Genomic DNA, 7,633 nt, shown 5'->3' with positions numbered 1-7,633 from the left:
GGACAAAATTTTATTGCTTTTTTTCATACTATATTACATCTTTTACTTCCAAATTGAGAAACAATCTAACTAGTGTCTAACTGCAGGAACTTGAAGCTTTCTGAAAGAGAATCGGTTGGTGAAGACTTTTATTTTGTGTAAGCTGTATTTGGAATGAGCTTTTGCATCTACACTTGTACCAACTCTCGTATGGTTACTCTGTTTTACTCTCTTTTGATATGCTTATCAAATAAATGTCTGTTGCACAGACGCATATTCCATGTCTAAATTTTACTGATGCTACTGAACTTCACTTTACTATGTAGCTTCTACTTTTTATTATGTAATATGTGTATATACTACTTTGAAAAGTTCTATACTCGTACGGACCTGGTCCATGTACGGTAGGACTTTATATGCATAGTGTATGGTTGTAATCGTTGAATCTGTGTGTGTTTACTAAATGTATTTTCTTATCTTATATAAAAATAAAACAGTTCTTTAGAAATATCCGAAAAAGATAATTGATTTTGATTTTGAACTGTATATCCTTAAGTGAAATGCTAGTTTTATCATTAAATTATCAAAAATTAAAAAGGTAAAATTAAGTTGGTTAATATGCTTAAAAGGTACTCCCTTGACTTGTACTCTTGTAACATTTTACTTTTTTTTTTTTTTTTTTTTTTTAAATGTAACATCATTTCTCTTGAATATGGCGTTAACAAAAATCCCCTCTTCCCCCAAATAAAAAAAAAATAAATCTTCTTCACTTCCGATGACACAATAAATCCTCCACCTTACAAATATAGTTCCTTTTTTCTTAAAAAATGGTTTTGATTGAAAATAGATACTTGGATAAATTTCATAGCTGGTACTCCATCAACATCGTCCAGATTGTATAGAAAGTATGAATAATTGGTATTTTGTAATTCCTCACACTGCCAATAACCACAAATTGAAAACTTTTGGCCATAAAATAACTCGCAGGATTGTACAAGAGCATGATTAAAAATCAGTTCTCTTTCCTTTGCTCGCTTTTCATTTTTGCAACTTAAGAGCAAATTTTTTTTTAAGAAATTCTCTTTTGCTTGGAACGTCATTAATTAGCTATTTAAACCAATATGGATGCTTCACATGTGAGTTTCTCCTGGTTATTAAAAGGATGTTAAAATTTAATAATAAGAACAAAATCTAAATAGCAAATGCATTACCTCCAACTATTTAGGAAAATTCTTTGATGGGATAACGGTAGAATAAGTTTTTTTAACCATTCAATTAAATTTTAATGTTATGATTTATGAATTTGATATAAAGTACTCCAACTCATAAATCATACCGTTATCAAATGGCTAAAATGCAATTACTCCATGGATAGGGCAAAACAATGTACTCTGCTGTCAAATTTTCCAATATCTAAAGGAAACGTAAAACCAACTCCAACTCTTATGTGAAAAGAAAAATAAAAAAGAGGAAGAAGAATAGCCCAGGTGCAACTGGTTGAAAATAAATTAAGGAAGTAAATATATTGGTGTGAATTAAAGAATAAATATGAGACTTAAGATAACATTAAAGATCAATCATTAGACGAGACACTGAGATGGAAAATCTCTGTTGGACAATCTATCATGTAAGGCTCTTTTGGGTCACAAAAGCTAGAAATGGATCTTTGGGATACTTAGGTCACCAACGGCAAGCACTGACCTTTGGACATGGACGTAGGTTTCGAGTTACCAAAAGTAAGCGGATGGATTTCATTGGCTATTTGTTCATCACCCATTCATCTTGACAAGTCAATTTGAAAACCTTCCAAACGGGATGAAAACCAACGTCTGACCAAGGATAAATGGGCCATACAATTACTTAAGTTTAGCGCGATTTAGGTCCATGTCATGCAATTACCTATGTTTTACCAAATCACAGCCCATAAAATGTTCCTCAGCGTGATCTAGGTTCATGGAAGTAACCCATTCGTGTCTATCGACGAGACGATGGCCTGTGTTAGAAATAGTGTCTTAAAAATATGAGATGTAATATGATATTTATTATTTATTTAATAAAATAATTTATTTATTATTTTATATGCATATATTATTAAATATTTTATGAATATTATTGAAAATTTCATGATTATTTATGTGACCTTTGTTGATACCCCAAAAATCGCAAGGTACGGATTCGGCCCAAGCCCTATAACACAACTCAAGGTATGGTATGTGGACCCAACCCACGCATTGGGGACTTCTACGTGGGCCGTGGTTTGGTAGACCAAGTAATGTAAACGAGCCCATTTTATCCGGCCCAATTAGACCCTTGGCTCACTTGGTAGGCCTCAGGTCTATGAGGAATTTAGGCTAATGTCGGTTATGGAGGAAATTAGACAGAGTAAAACAAATTACCTAAGTTTACAGTTACCACTTTTACAGTTCCAAACCTTTTATAAATAGTCTAGAAAAAGCCTATTGGTCCATTACCTTGCACTAAAAGACAAAATGACATTTTTCCCCATATCTTTCATTTTTTCCTCTCATTTCCCTTTCCCTCCCAGAGGTCAAACGCGGCCTCTTCCCTAAAATCATAAAAAGGACAGGTAAGCACAAGTGAGGAAGAGCAAACTCTTAACCCCTTGGCTACCTCTTCTGGCCTCACCTGAAATAACCAAGAGAGCTCCCAACTAGACACTCACCTGTGGAACTGAACTTCATATGGTATTTTGATCTTTATGCTATAGGTTTTCTAGATCGATAAATTTTTTTTTTAAGAAACACACAAAAATAAATAAATAAATAAATAAGCATTCATGCAATTATATTGGCTACAGAAATTTCTCAAATACTGAAATCACGGATACATTTTTCTTAAGTTTACTTGACTTTAGAGTCAACAGTGCATCCCTACTTAAGCTTTAAAGGTGTGTTTGGAGGATCATGGGTACCCTGGTTTGTGTTCAAACAGTATTTTTTGTTTTCAATTTAAAAATTCTGCTATAGTATTTTCACTCAAAAAATTTGAATTCTAATTCAAACTACGTTCCAAATGGGGCTTAAAAGTTTACTTGGGTAATTCCGTCCATTAATAGTGCAGTGTCGTAAAAATCAACGTACTCAGTTTTGTCATATATATGGAGACTTTAAAACATCTTATTCTGCCATCAGTTTGCCATTCAAGCAATCAGTTTGCCTGCAAAAATTCACTCATTGCCACGAAAAATGAACAATTTTCATCAAAATCTCAGTTCTTCATCTTCTTTTCGGTCCATTTTCCTCCATGTCATTCTTTTTTATTCCGTCACTCTTTTGCAGCCTACTACTAATACTCTTGTCACTGCATTAGGCAGCAATGAAACTGATAAGTTGGCTTTGCTCAAGTTCAAAGAATCGGTGGATGATCCGAACGGCGTCCTCAACTCGTGGAATGATTCCAGCCACTTGTGCAACTGGCATGGAATTTCATGCGGCAAGAGGCATCGGAGGATCACAGGCTTGAACTTGGAGGGCTCCAACTTGCGAGGAACTATCTCGCCTTACGTAGGCAACCTTAGCTTTCTAAGGCTCTTTAATCTCGGAAACAACCTTTTCTCGGACGAAATCTCTGCACAAGTTGGTCGTTTGTTCCCGTTGCAAAGTCTCAATCTCAGCCACAACATGTTGGAAGGTAATATCCCATTCAACTTGAGCTATTGTTCGGACCTCAGAATATTGAGTCTCGGAAATAACAATCTTACTGGAACAATTCCAATAGAGCTTGGCTCTTTGACGAAGCTTGTGGAACTTAATCTTGATTCGAACAGTCTCACAGGAGGCATCCCAGCTTCCTTGGGGAACATCTCATCACTTAATGTACTTTCTATGCGGTATAACAAGTTGGTGGGAATTGTTCCACATGATTTAGGCAGATTGAAAGGCTTGACAGATTTCCACATATCTGCTAATAATCTGTTTGGAACTATCCCTTTATCCCTTTACAATATATCCGCCATTGAATATTTCTTTATTTCCTATAACAAATTTACTGGCACTCTTCCTTCCAACATTGCCCAGAAACTCTATAATCTCCGGCAGTTCAGTATTAGTGGTAATCAATTTTCTGGGATAATCCCGGATTCCTTTTCGAATGCATCTCAGCTTCTATTACTTGACATTTGTCATAATGACATCGTTGGCCAAGTTCCATCTAGTTTAGGAAAACTTCGAGATCTTCAATGGCTCAATTTGGGTAATAATAGTTTAGGAAGTTATTCAACTAGTAGCTTGGATTTCATTACTTCTTTAACAAATTGCAGCAACCTGACAATGTTAGACTTCAGTTACAACTCTTTTGGAGGTGTTTTACCCCACTCTATAGCCAATTTGTCAACAAAACTCACAAGACTTTACCTTGGATACAATCAAATATCGGGAATATTCCTGCAACACTAGAAAATCTTGTCAACTTAATTGTCTTGGGCATGCTGGATAATCTCTTCAATGGGGTCATCCCACCCTCTTTGGGAAGGTTGACAAAATTGCAAGTGTTGAATTTGGGAACAAACAAATTATCAGGAAATATCCCATCATCTATAGGAAACCTCACTCAAATATACGAACTCTTTCTACCGCGCAACAAGTTGGAAGGAAATATTCCTCCAAATATTGCAGCTTGTCAAAATCTGGAGTACCTTTACATTTCCCACAATGGCTTGAGTGGTGCTATCCCCAAAGAGGTTTTTAGTATTTCCTCCATTGTCGAACTACGCCTCTCAAACAACTCATTTACTGGAAGCCTACTTGAGGAATCGGTGAATGATCGACCTCTCCGAAAACAATCTCACTGGTGAAATCGCAAAAACCATTCAAGGTTGTGAGAGTCTAGAATCCCTTTACCTGAGTGGGAATTCCTTTCAAGGCACCTTGCCTTCTACTTTGGCATCTCTAAGAGGTCTTCAGTATTTGGATCTTTCGAGGAATAATTTTACAGGACCAATTCCAAAGGATATGGAGAAACTTACTGCATTGTGGAGCTTGAATCTTTCTTTCAATGATCTGGATGGAGAAGTACCGAAAACAGGTGTTTTCCAGAACATAAGTGCAATATCAATAGCTGGAAATACTAAACTTTGCGGTGGTGTACCTGAACTGCAGCTCCCAGCTTGTCCAATCAAAGAATCCAAAACGAGAAAAATCAACGGTCAAAAACTAACAATCACCATGGTTTCTGTAGCAGTGGTTCTCCTTCTATTCTCGGTTTTGGCCATTTACTATCGGAGGAGGATAAGGAAATTGTCTCCTACACTCTCTACAATCAATTTTCTTTCAAAGGTTTCATGCAGAAGTCTTTATTAGGTAACCAATGGATTCTCCCCAAACATATTGATTAGAACAGGTAGCTTCGGGTCTGTATATAAAGGAATTCTTGGTCAAGAAGAAAATCCCGTTGCAATAAAGGTCCTCAATCTCCAACAGAAAGGAGCTTCCAAGAGTTTCATTGCTGAATGTAATGCACTAAGAAATATCCATCAGAAAAATCTTGTGAAGATATTGACATGTTGCTCTAGCATGGATTATAATGGCAATGAATTCAAGGCTTTGATCTTTCAGTACATGTCAAACGGAAGCCTAGAGTGGTGGCTCAATCCGGTGACGTGCAATGATGAAACTCGGTCCACGAGTTTAAGCCTAACTCAACGACTAAATATTGTCATCGATGTGGCTTCTGCAGTTTGTTATCTTCATCATCATTGCGACCAACCGATCGTCCATTGTGACCTGAAGCCTAGCAACGTGCTTCTTGATGAGGAAATGATTGGCCATGTAAGTGATTTCGGAATAGCAAGGTTGATCTCAGACGACTGAAGGTCAAACTAGCACAATTGGAATAAAGGGAACCATTGGCTACGCCCCTCAAGGTATATAGCATCTTTGAAGTGTCAATTAGTTTAATTTTATTAATTTTCAAAACTTTTGTTGTTGACTAAGAAACACATAAGTCATAATATTGTACATTTGCCTTTTGTTTCACTCTTTATCAAGTAATTATTATAAAATGCATTATCATATTAGAATAAATTGAGGTAAGAAGGACAAAAGAAAATATACTTTTTTTTTTTGGTCTCGGATCTTTATAAACTTTAGATTTTTAGCATGCTGTTCTCTGAACTAAAAATTCTTATAATTGACCAATCAAAACTTTAAAAATCTCTAGTCTAGCCTAGCAAGTCCAATTAAAACAGTGTGAAAAATCTGGCAAAATTTTTTCACGACTCGCATGTGACATTTTTAGAAGGGCATGAAAGATCCATTTGAATAAATGGGGATTAACAAAAATAAAATAAAAAAGAAATTAGAGGAAAAAAAAAAAGAGGTAAAAAAATTGAGCCCCACCCTTCTTCATATTGATGTCTACGACACTCGCATTGCAATGCTCGTCACCCACAAAAACACCAAATTTGAACAATCTCTAATCTCCTCAGTGATTGAAGAAGAAATTAATTGAACAATAAAACAAACAAAAGAATAAATGACGACAACTAATGAATAAATTGTTCAGAGTAGAAAGTTGATGGTTTGAAGCAAGAACGAAAGGGACGTTAGAGCCTAGTAATTTAGAGGGGAGTTTAACCAAAACCAAAAAAAAAAAAAAAAAAAGAGAGAGAGAGAGAGAGCTTTGCCTGGTGAGAAGCTCAAAACATATAAGAAAACAGTGAGTTTTTAAGAACTTGGGCCTAGTTCACTTTGCGGATTCGAGTTTTTAATTTGAGTTGAGATGTGACATTTTTTGAGAGATTTTCACTGTAGCAGAAAAAGTTAGATGTGACATTTTTTGAGAGTTTTTTACTGTAGAAACTTAGAACTGAAAATTCGAATCGGTAAAATGAATGAGACCTTAAGCTTTGAGATATGCAAACCAGTTTTTTCATCCTGCCTATGTTCACTATGGTGGTGCCACGACAGGCAACCTGTGACGACCCTCCTATGAGGCCGCCACTGTTTTAACTTGTACTTACTGGGGTTTCTATATGCGGAACATTTTTTTTTTTTTTATTTAAGAAGGAATACTTTCATAATTTGTAACAATAATTTCAAATAAGTGAATCACTAAATTTCTTAAAGCTTTTCTTAATTTTAGTTAAGATAAAACCTTTTAGGAATATCCTTCAAATGGAATAGCATTTGAACTCTTGTTTTAAATACTCATTAAAAGCTTTTCTAAAACTAGTCATTTCAATCGGCCATCTCATTTGACTTTAAAACGGATTTCGTGAGAAATCTTAAATTCAAGTACATCTTAAAGTCCTTCTAAAATTACTCATTTAAATCGTCATGTTTAAAATTCATTTATTTGTTGCATGTACTGTTACAACGTTCTAAAACTTAAATACTCAAAACTAGGGTTGTTAGTTACAACCTTCGTTTTCTTAACATACATATGTACGTATACTTTTTAAACATACATACTTGAAACTTTTGAATCTATAGACATATACATGATTTTTCTTAAACTTACGGCGGAAAATAACTGCGTGAGCGGTATCCATTCCCATCTCCACCATTCGTCCACCGCTCGCCATTGCCCTTCAAGAATTGCTGATAGGTTTCTTACCTACAACATGAACATATCTGATTGAGCTTTCGCTCAGCAAGTAGGAACTATATCTCACAAAATAACTGTAAGTACACAT

At 35.4% G+C, this 7,633-nt stretch overlaps 1 pseudogene; it reads left to right on the top strand.

Annotated features, from left to right (window-relative positions):
- Positions 1-3,185: 3,185 nt before the first annotated feature.
- Positions 3,186-5,868, top strand: LOC112090691 (annotated as a pseudogene).
- The last annotated feature ends 1,765 nt before the right edge of the window (positions 5,869-7,633 follow it).

The sequence above is a fragment of the Morus notabilis genome, unplaced genomic scaffold (genome assembly GCF_000414095.1).
Source record: "Morus notabilis unplaced genomic scaffold, ASM41409v2 Scaffold1386, whole genome shotgun sequence".
NCBI lineage: Eukaryota > Viridiplantae > Streptophyta > Magnoliopsida > Rosales > Moraceae > Morus > Morus notabilis.
The sequence above is the reverse complement of the archived record's forward strand: the minus strand, read 5'-3'. Positions and strand labels throughout refer to the sequence as shown.